The following is a 10,870-nucleotide window of genomic DNA, read 5'->3' as shown; positions in this document are numbered from 1 at the left end:
CATTTGTAGTTGCTAACTGCATCCTCATTTGGTCTCTGGTGGAAAGTTATCTCATTGGGAATCATACATCTATTTTTTTAATAACCATCACAATTAAAATATGTCGAAGTTTGAGACCCAAGAGACTGGATCAAATAATCTCTATAGAAATGTGATGTGCTACAATAACAATACAACTGCATATAAATTATCATTGACTTACCATTAGTGGTGCCCCTTACAAACTTAAACACATTTTGACAACGGAAAAATCATGCCTAGGTCTTGCCTCTATGGTTTAGTCGAAGCGAGACAAACATTGTAAATACATGTATTAGGGATAACTACAAAAGATTCATTCTTCACCACTGTTCATTTTTAAGGAAACTTTATTTAAAAAAAACTAACGACAGAGGACAGAACCCTAAAGATGGCAAGATCTTAAGCTATTTTTTTTTCGGTCAACAGATCCATTAATTTACGGATGTACATATAACAAACTAGAGGCACTAAAAGTAAAGAGCATGTGTCGCTCACCGGCATCTTCAACAATGGCCACTTTAAAATCACAATCAAAAGGGAATAACTCTATAAAGAGTTAATTGACAATTTAAGTCATATTGACATTTTTGTAGATCTTATCCTGCTGATAAGTTTTCTGGCAGTTTTGATGTAAACGAACAATAGGTAGGGCTATACATTATGAACATTTTTGCCAATGTCAGATTTTAAAATTGAGAATGGAAACGGGGAATGCGTCAAAGAGACAACAACCCGACCAAATGACAGAAAACAGCCCAAGGCCACCAATGGGTCTTCAACACAGGTGGAAAATCCAGCACCCGAAGGCGGGCTTTAGATAGCCCTTAGACAAAAATATGTACTAGTTCAGCGAAAATGGACGTCACACTAACCTCCGAAACATATAGGTAAACCAAATTAAAATAAATGTGGATTGTGTCCATGCATGGACACAGATGATGCCCCCGCTTGCATATCATATAAAGATATAAAGGGACATAACTGAAGAACGGTAAAAGTGACTCTACCTAAATTTGTACTTGATCTGAGTTTGGTGGTAATAAGCATTGTGTATAAGTCTCATAACATTTGGTTGAGGTAAACTAAAGTTAGAGAACGGAAACAAATAATTCAGCAATTTTTATATTTATAAAGGGGCATAACTCAAGAACAGTAAAAGTGACACCACCCAATTTCTAACTAGATCTGTATTAAGTGGTAATAAGCATTGTGTATAAGATTCATAACATTTGGTTGAGGTAAACTAAAGTTAGAGAACGGAAACAAATAATTCAGCAATTTTTATGTTTATAAAGGGGCATAACTAAAGAGTGGTAAAAGTGACACCACCCAATTTCAAACTTGATCTGTATTATGTGATAATAAGCATTGTGTATAAGTCTCATAACATTTGGTTGAGGCAAATTAAAGTTAGAGAACGGAAACAAATTAAACTGAGTTTTGTGGTAAAAAGCATTATAAATATATACATTTCATTGCATTAATTTAAGATAAACTCAAGCTAGAGAACGGAAACGAAAATTTTAGCATTTTTTTCATTTGTAAATGGGCATAACTCTAGAAAAGTAATCAAAGTGCTTGTAAGCACTGAATGGTAAATAATTGCTTTAATTTATTAGTAGGAAGTAAAATTAAATATTGCATTGTATAAAGCATTGGTTGTAGTTGATTCAACTACCATTATGCACAAAGAAAGATAACTCCTGACCAATTTTCAAAGAAGACTTAAAATTTGTTAGAAATGAAGTATAAAAATTGCTTTAATTTATCAGTGGAAGGTAAAATTAAACATTGCATTGTATAAAGCATTGATTGTAGTTGATTCAACTATTATCATGGACAAAGAAAGATAACTCCAATTCTCAAAATACTTGATATTCACAAAAAAAAGTTAAGTTAGAGAACGGAAACGAATAATTTAGCAATTTTTCCATTAGTAAAGGGCATAACTCTAGAACAGTAAAAGTGACGGCACCAAAATTCAAACTTGATCTGTATATTGTGGTAATAAGCATTGTGTATAAGTTTCATAACATTTGGTTGAGGCAAACTTAAGTAAGATAACGAAACCGAAAAAAAAATAGCAATTTTTCCATTTGTAAAGGGGCATAACTCTATAACGGTAAAAGTGACGCCACCAAAATTCAAACTTGATCTGTATTTAGTGGTAATAAACATTGTGTATAGGTTTCATAACATTTGGTTGAGGCAAACTAAAGTTAGAGAACGGAAACCAACTTTGGGACGTACGTACAGACGGACAAGGGTAAAACTTAATGCGCCCTCCGCTACGGCGGGGGCATAAAAACATACAAGACTAAGAAAGGACGGAAGCTCCTGACTTGGGACAGGCGCAAAAATGGGGCGGGGTTAAACATGCGTTCTGAGATCTCAACCCCCCCCCCCTTATACCTCTAGCCAATGTAAAATAAACAAACGCACAGCAATACGCACAGTAAAATTCAATTTAAAAGAAGTCTTTCTTCATTGCGGTTTTCGAAATAATAGGCAAAACATGCACTTTATCGCTATGTTTAAGTTTTAGTCATGTCAGCCAGCTTCATTGACAAGAGGGGTCATCGACACATTTTTATGAATTCTATACCCTTATAATGATTGTGTCCAAGTCTGGTTAAATTCGGTCCAGTAATTCTAGAGGAGAAGATTTTTGTAAAAGTTAACGGACGACGAACGCTTAGTGATAAGATAAGCTCACTTGGCCTTTCGGTCAGGTGAGCAAAAAAACCACAATAAACAATACAAAATTTAAAAAGTAATAAATTTATTAAAATGAAAAACAAGCTCAGTTTATTTCTATAAAAATAACATAAAGCTATTAAAACACATTCTTTACGAAAGGCTGTATAGTATCAAGCTATGATTGATGAGCAATTTTGATTTGTGAAATATTCAAACAACTGTTTATATCATCAACATGTATCTAAAGTATGATTCAAACAAGATTAAATTGCTGTATTATTTATAGCATGATTCAATCGTTATCATGTTTATCCTACATTTAAAAATAAGAAAAGTTGAACATGTCCACTTACATTTTTAGGTAAATTAGTCTGGGGACATACATTTTATCAAAAATATGAATACACAACTTTTAAACAATATTAAAACATATATAACATTTAAATTTCCATTTTTTAAATGTAAATGATTTGATTCATTGATATTTTTTCCTATAAAAAAAGGACATGGACGTTTTTACCTAGGAATATTAGTGACATGGACTTGAATTCCTGGGAAAATTAGTCTGGGGACATACATTGCTAACATCGGACTAAAAATACTAGTAAATTCTGTAACCATGGACTTTTAATACTAGTAATATGTGTCCGCCCGGATATATTTTACCAGGACAAATTTATCTCTTACATTATAACATACTTTCAAAAATCTCTATTCTTATATAGTGTGTGTGCGTGTGTGTATATTTCTTTGAATAAATCAAACAACATAATAATAATGTTCTGCCAAACTTATTTATATTTAATGCTTACATCGTCCAAATTAAAACAAACACTTGAACCAAGTTTATTGAAAAAAATTTGAATGTCTAGATGAAACAGTTAAATTCAATCAAGCTATTCCTATTCCTCTAACGGCAAACACAGTAAGATTTGAACAATGGCAAAGCTCATCATGCTGTATCGATATTAAGAACAATACCTGCAGACATTTAGATGACATATTCTTTGTCAATAAACACATCATTGATACCAAGCTAAAAGTTTTGTAGGCCGGACAGATGCTCCAATCAAAAAACTTAAAAGGCCAAATAAAGTACAAAGTTGAAGAGCATAATTAATCTTGCAGAAAGTTGAAGAGGACCCAAAGTACAGAAAGGTTTTGCTAAATACAACTAAAGTAATTTATTTCTGGGGTAGAAAAGTCCTGAAAAATTCATGGTTTATAAAACATCCAGCAAATTTACACACTTTTCCTATATCCAACGTTAATAGATACCTTTGTCTTTTCAGGCTTGACGTCAATACTTCTCGAAGTAATTTTTATACCAAAATCCATGATAAACGGGGCGACTTTTTTCTTCCTATTGTTAACTTTCCTCTTTCCTTCATTGCAATGTCCCGTTAGCTCCTTTTTATAGAGTGTACATTATTTCTCAGTCCTTGCGCTAGATAGAAGTTTGCTGTCATATTTTAGATTTTAATTATTAAAAGTTTTTTTTTTTACTAAAATACTTAAAGACTGCAGTGATCAAGATATCACAAATAGTCGATTTTGTAAAACATGTCGATTTGGTGTGGAAGAATGATTCTTCTTGTAGGAATTCAATTAAAAAAAGTGGTATTTCGTAACCAGCTTTTTACGCCACTGATAAATTATGTATCAAGTAAATAAGTACGAAATGCCCTTTAAACACGTTTCATGCTTAATGAAACTTATTTATGAAGATTGAAATTATTATGGTTTTTATATTCAGCTATAACTTTTTAAAGAAAAATGAAAAGGATTATTTATTTTCGTGTTACAGTTTATAGATGATGTAATCTGACCGAATACTTCAAAGTATATGGTTTCTATGTTTCTTAAAAAAGAAATGAAGATAATATAAAGATCAGTCTTCTTCGTATCTTGCCCTCCATCTACATATTTACAGTGTTGTTAGAATAAATCATCAATTGAGATGTCAGGTTTTGATTTAGTGCACCAGAAGCGCGTTGAATCTTCATTATACACAACAGTGGCGCTGAAATCAAAACAGAAGACAGCCCTAATAAAATACGAAGTTGAAGAGCATGAAAACCGAAAATTTAAAGAGAAATGTGACAAATTTGGCTAAGCCATCTGTATATTTGAAATTAAAAACTGCAAGTGTTTCGATGGATTTTTAAAGTTTTAAGAACAGAACTTGATTGTGAAGAAAATGACAGTATCCGCGATAGTACAAAAAAAATCTTAGGAGTATGCTTACTTCTGGGTTGGTGATACTATCTAGGGCGAGACGTCAACCAGCAGTGGATTCGATTAAGTGGTTGACAAAAACTCACCAAAGTGACCGTATGATGTCCTTGAAATATATATTGTGTTTGTGTCTTTGGGCTTCTGTCTCAATGGTGTATATATACCCTAAGTCTCCTTGTATTCATATGAACATGATGATCAAAGAAACACATGTGTTAATGGAATCAATAACATGCAAATTTCGTCTTTAGATGCCTCTGTTTTCGTTTTGGTAATGTCATTGCCTAATCAATTAACGTCATTGATGAGTCTTTCGTGGACGAAACGCGCGTCTGACGTTCAAAATTTTGGTCTTGGCATCTTAAATGAGTAATCATTATTTACTATACCTTTCTTTATTGGCGTCTTTGTAAGATTAATGTGTATGGTTGTTTGAATTTTTAAGTGACTGCTGGGTCCCAATTATTGTCACATTAACCTATTATGTCTGTTTTGGTTGCTTATCCAATTTTGTCAATATAACTGAACTATAAACAACTGTCATACAAGTGGGAGGTTTAGCTAGCTTTAAAACCAGGATTAATCCACCATTTTCCTCGGAAAATGTCTGTACCAAGTCAATAATATGACCGTTGTTTTCCACTTGTTCCGTTGATTGGTAACGTTTGATTTTGTCATTTTTTATTGTCTTCCCCTTTTTGAATTTGTCTTGGAGTTCAGTATTTTTTATATATTTTGTTTCGTAATCTCTATCAATTGATAATGGAGCAAGAATATGTATACAGCAATACGCACAACACAAATAATTCGTGAACAAAGCATTTGTCACTACTGCATCAGTTTTAGAAGCAACTTTAACTACACTTCACACGGTAGGTATAGTGTCCGGCTAGGATCGTGGTTTTTCGAGTGATTCGATCGGGTTTTTTCGAGTGTGACAACTTTTTTCGAGTGAATATGATCAAAAATGTAAACAAACAGACTTACTTTCTGAAAAGACGTGATATACAAGCTTGAGTTTAATATACAAGGATATACAAGGTGTGTTAGTATTTGAGATAAAAAGATATTATCAATTCGACATTACTTTTCGTTCAAAAAGTTGAATTTAGCCTTACAATGCTTTTATTCCAAAAAACAGAATAAAGCCATTTTTATACACATACCAATGCAAACGTCGATGGAAATGCATACATGGAATCCATATATCCTTAGATATACAGACATTTTAAAAAAATTCTTGTTGTTGCATTGAAAAACGATATTTCGAGACTAAATTCATTTCTATGTGTTTGGGTTTTTTCGAGAGCAGTCCGGGCTTTTTCGAGTGCGTCCGTGTTTTATCGAGTGATTATACAAATTTCCTATAGCTTAGAATGTTGTGTGTCAGTGTATTTACGTTTAAAAACAATAAAAAAGGGTTCAAATTATGTACTTTTTAAGGCACGAAACCAATGCATTCATCAGTTTAATAAAGGTGTACTAACGCTTAGACTTTATAAACAAGTATCAGCCATCTGTATATATTGTTGTTTGTCACATCTAATAAATTACATGTACAGTATATATTCATGATGACAACAATCTTATGTAAGCATAGACAATTTGGATCGAGACGTACGTACAAAGAGTGAATTAAGCTGATGAATTATTCATTTCATTGTTAACTATATATGAAATTTAATTCAGATGTTATTGTCAATGGGAATAAAAACTGGTCGGATAAAGTGTCTTTTAGTAGAATATTTTTTATTACATATAAAAAAGAAGATAATGAGACAACTCTCTACAAGAGAACAAATGACACAAAAATTAACAACTATAGCTCACCATACGGCCTTCAACAATGAGCAAAGCCCATACCGCATAGTCAGCTATAAAAGGCCCCGAAATGACAAATGTAAAACAATTCAAATGAGAAAGCTAACGGCCTAATTTATGTAAAAAAAATAAACGAAAAACAAATATGTACACATCAACAAACGACAACCACTGAATAACAGGCTCCTGACTTGGGACAGGCACATACATACAAAATGTGGCGGGGTTAAACATGTTAGCGGGATCCCAACCCTCCCCTTAACCTGGGACAGTGGTGTAACAGTACAACATAAGAACGAACTATAAAAATGAGTTGAAAAAGGCTTAACTCATCAGATGGATACAAATAGAAAGACATCTAACAAAAACAAATGCATTTTTTTTATTCTTCTCTGCTGTCCAGTAGGTTTCTTACTCCGTGTTTTAATAAACAGCTGCGCCATGGGCGCATGATACGCTTGATATCAAACTCGCCGGAGCATCGCTTAATATTATATTGAAATTAAATAACTCGAGTTGATATCAAGCGATACCCATTATCACTCGTTATGAACCCTATAAATAATTTCTCAATGTCATATCAAAAATTTATAAAAAAAAAATAAAAGGGATGTAATCTATATAAAGCAGTCACCAAAGTTTCATGAAAACTCCTCAAAGCACTTTAAAAATATTGTCCGAAAACTGTAAAATCACCCCTTTTTAGCTCACCTTGCTCTAAAGGGTCAAGTGAACTTTTCTCATCACTTGGTGTCCGTCGTTGTCCGTCGTCGTCCGTTAACTTTTACATTGTGTCGTCCCGTGATGCTCAGATATATACGTCTAGAGTTTTAATTGCTGTTGAACAGATCACAATCTGAGCAGCTTAATAACTGTATTTTAATGTTAAGGATAGCGGATCATGTGCAACGCAAACATTTTTTACAGAAATCTTATCCTCTAATACTTATGGAACAAGTTCATTATAGATAGAGATAACTGTAAACAGCAAGATTGTTCAGTAAAGTAAGATCTACAAACAAGTCACGATCACCAAAACAGAGAATTTTGACATGAATTATATTCTTGTCTTTAATGTAGAAGAGTGTCCATTGTTTAATATGCACTGCAGCACATAGACCAAGGTGAGCGACACAGGCTCTTTAGAGCCTCTAGTTTGTTTAATAAAATCCTATAACTCGAAAATGTAAAATCTAAAATTTATAAAATTCGAAAGGGAGGATACCCCAATAGATAAAAAAAATTCAACGAAGTTTCATGTAAATTGGTTACAGCGTTTTTGAGTTTTGTTCGACATGCTGACGACGGACGGACAACGGTATACCATAATACGTACCGTATAAAAACTGCGGGGTTCACCACGAAAAATATTATTAACTGTGACAATAAAAATACCATAAAATGAAGTTGAAAAGATTATGAGTCTCCTGCACTATGTTCTTAAGACCTTTTTGTAAAGGATCAAATAATTTCTATTTCAATACTGGAAAGTTGTGGTAGAACGTTTTCCGAACAGAAAACTTGCATTAAATTGAAAAAGGTTAATTTTGATCAAAGTAGTAATATGTTTTTGTGATTTATTGAGAATATAATTATGATATTTTCATTCATTAAATTGCATTTATATACTAGAAAAGTCATTTTTTAAAGTCAGAAATAACTTTTTTCTTATTAAACTTTTCGTTAAAAAACCCGGACCATTTGTTTAAAAACCCGCGGACGGTTTCACAGTTCCCCTCGAAAAAGCCCGGACAATAACAAACACTGAATTTAATGGTTAAATACAAGGAAATTGTGCTTCTTTGTTACTCAAAACATGTATAGTATTAAAAATAAGATGTGTAGTCACGTAAAAAACTATTATAATTACGAATTAGTAGTTAATTGACCTGATCGCATGTTTTATCACTCGAAAAAGCCCGATCTACACTCGAAAAAAATGGACAGATTCGCTCGAAAAACCACGATCCTAGCCGGACACTATACCTACCGTGCTTCATATTAATAAAATAGTTATTGGTATATATGCGTGAATGAGACTGCATCCCAATGACAGAAATTCACAAATCAAAGTATACCTTTAAATTTTGCATAAAAGTTAGTTAAAATTTACATTGGTAACAAAACAAGTTCTTTGACTTTGGTTGCCATTCTAGACATGAGCTACACATGCACTTGGTTCCTTAGAGTCTCCATCCTCGTCACACATTTTGCAAATTTACATTGGATTCTTTTGTTTATCCAAGTGGACATTTTGGACAGATATCCATGCATATGAGTCACGGTATTTCTTTATTAGACCAGTGTTGACTAAATGAACAAGCTGGCTATGCAAATTCCTGGGGCGGATCCAGCCATTTTTAAAAGGGGGTTCTAAAACAGGATAAAAGGGGGGTTCCAACCAAATGTCAACATTCAAGAGCATTGATCGTCAAAAGAAAGGGGTGGTTCCAATCCCCAGACATCCCCTGGATCCGCAAATGAATTCTGGTTTATTCTCAACAAGGTCTTAGTGATCAAGAAATCTCCTCTAACGGGTTTAGCAGCAATCTAACTCCCTACAAACCACTCAAGCAAAAAAGTCTCCATTGTCCTTTGAACTCTTCTTTTAAAAGGTTAAACACTTACTTATGTACGTGCAAACGTTTTTTGGCAAACCATTATTTACTTTCTTCATGTTCTTGTTACATGAAATTTTTCATGTATGTGTATATAGTCGGATTGTTGTCTCTTTGGCGCATTCTCCGTTTTCATTCTCAACTTTATTATATACATAGAAAACAGATGACCCAAGGACATTTTGAGAACCTCAATTTACTGAAATTTTGTATAAGAATATAAAGTATTAATATTAAAATTTCAATAGAGCCGGCAAAATATCAAAATTAATACTAACATATAGTATAGTTAGTATAACAGTCCAAGCTGAAATAAAAAAAAATATATTGTAGAAAAATTAGAGACATATATATGTTACAGTGAAATTATAAAATCATGGATTTTGTAAAATCCCTGGAATGATTAGTGTGGTTTTGTAAAATCACTAACACTTTCAGTTATTTTGTAAAATCCCTGAAATTGTTAGGGATTTTATAAAATCACTGAAAACATTGCTAGGGATTTTGTAAAATCCCTGATTGCAAGTTTAAACTTGGTATTAGATATGTGTTTTTCTTAATATCACTAAAAATAGTGAGAAGAGGGCGTCTGACAACCGTCGGTAAACACCTTTCCCACACACCCTCTTGACTATACAAAAATTTCCGAAACCTAGACCCATATGAGCAACATCAACTTTATATTGATATTAATATATGTTGATGAACAGACCAATGATTTTAAAATATTTTTTTATAATAAACACTTATAGCTAAAACTATTGTTCAGTTATAATGAATAAAAGGCATATGAACTGATAGATAATACTACAATTTATTATTTTTTGCATGTAAAGGTTGAGTGACTTCTACTGTTTTCACAATTTTTTTTCACAGTCTCCACATTGAAGAACTTCATATCTACATTAAACAAATATTTACCTTTAATTCGATTTGAAACTTAAGAGTAGAAAAGTTCAGAAACGTGTTTAAAGTTTTATCACTTTGTGTAAGAATGAATGTATCTGAGATATGACAAAAGTATAAAGTGAAGCATATAAAAAGGGCCAAGGTAGCCTATTTGTGCTTGGTTAGATATCTATTCATAGAAATGCAAGTATATACAAAACAAACTTTATCTGTTGTCATTTTAATTATTATTAGTAGAAGTATTTTGTGGGTATAAATTTCTTTTTATAGGATGCAAAATAAACAACCCTTACAGCTTTTTATATATCAATGTCCATGTCAAAATAATATACATGTAATATTTGCCACTGGATCACATAGCCTAAACAAATCAATTTCTAACTCTTTTCATATGTGTTTTTCTCCTCTTATGACGGCAATCACCCTCAAGTACTGTCTAATATTTGATTATGAAATTTGATATAATTTGTTTTATACTTTTCAGGAACTACAGAAGCACTCTATATAAAAAAAAAAAAAAAAAAAAAAACTTACTGTCTTTTTTTAAAGAACTTTTTAATAAA

This window comes from Mytilus californianus, unplaced genomic scaffold (genome assembly GCF_021869535.1).
Source record: "Mytilus californianus isolate M0D057914Y unplaced genomic scaffold, xbMytCali1.0.p SCAF_14, whole genome shotgun sequence".
Lineage (NCBI taxonomy): Eukaryota > Metazoa > Mollusca > Bivalvia > Mytilida > Mytilidae > Mytilus > Mytilus californianus.
This window is presented reverse-complemented; position numbering follows the sequence as displayed.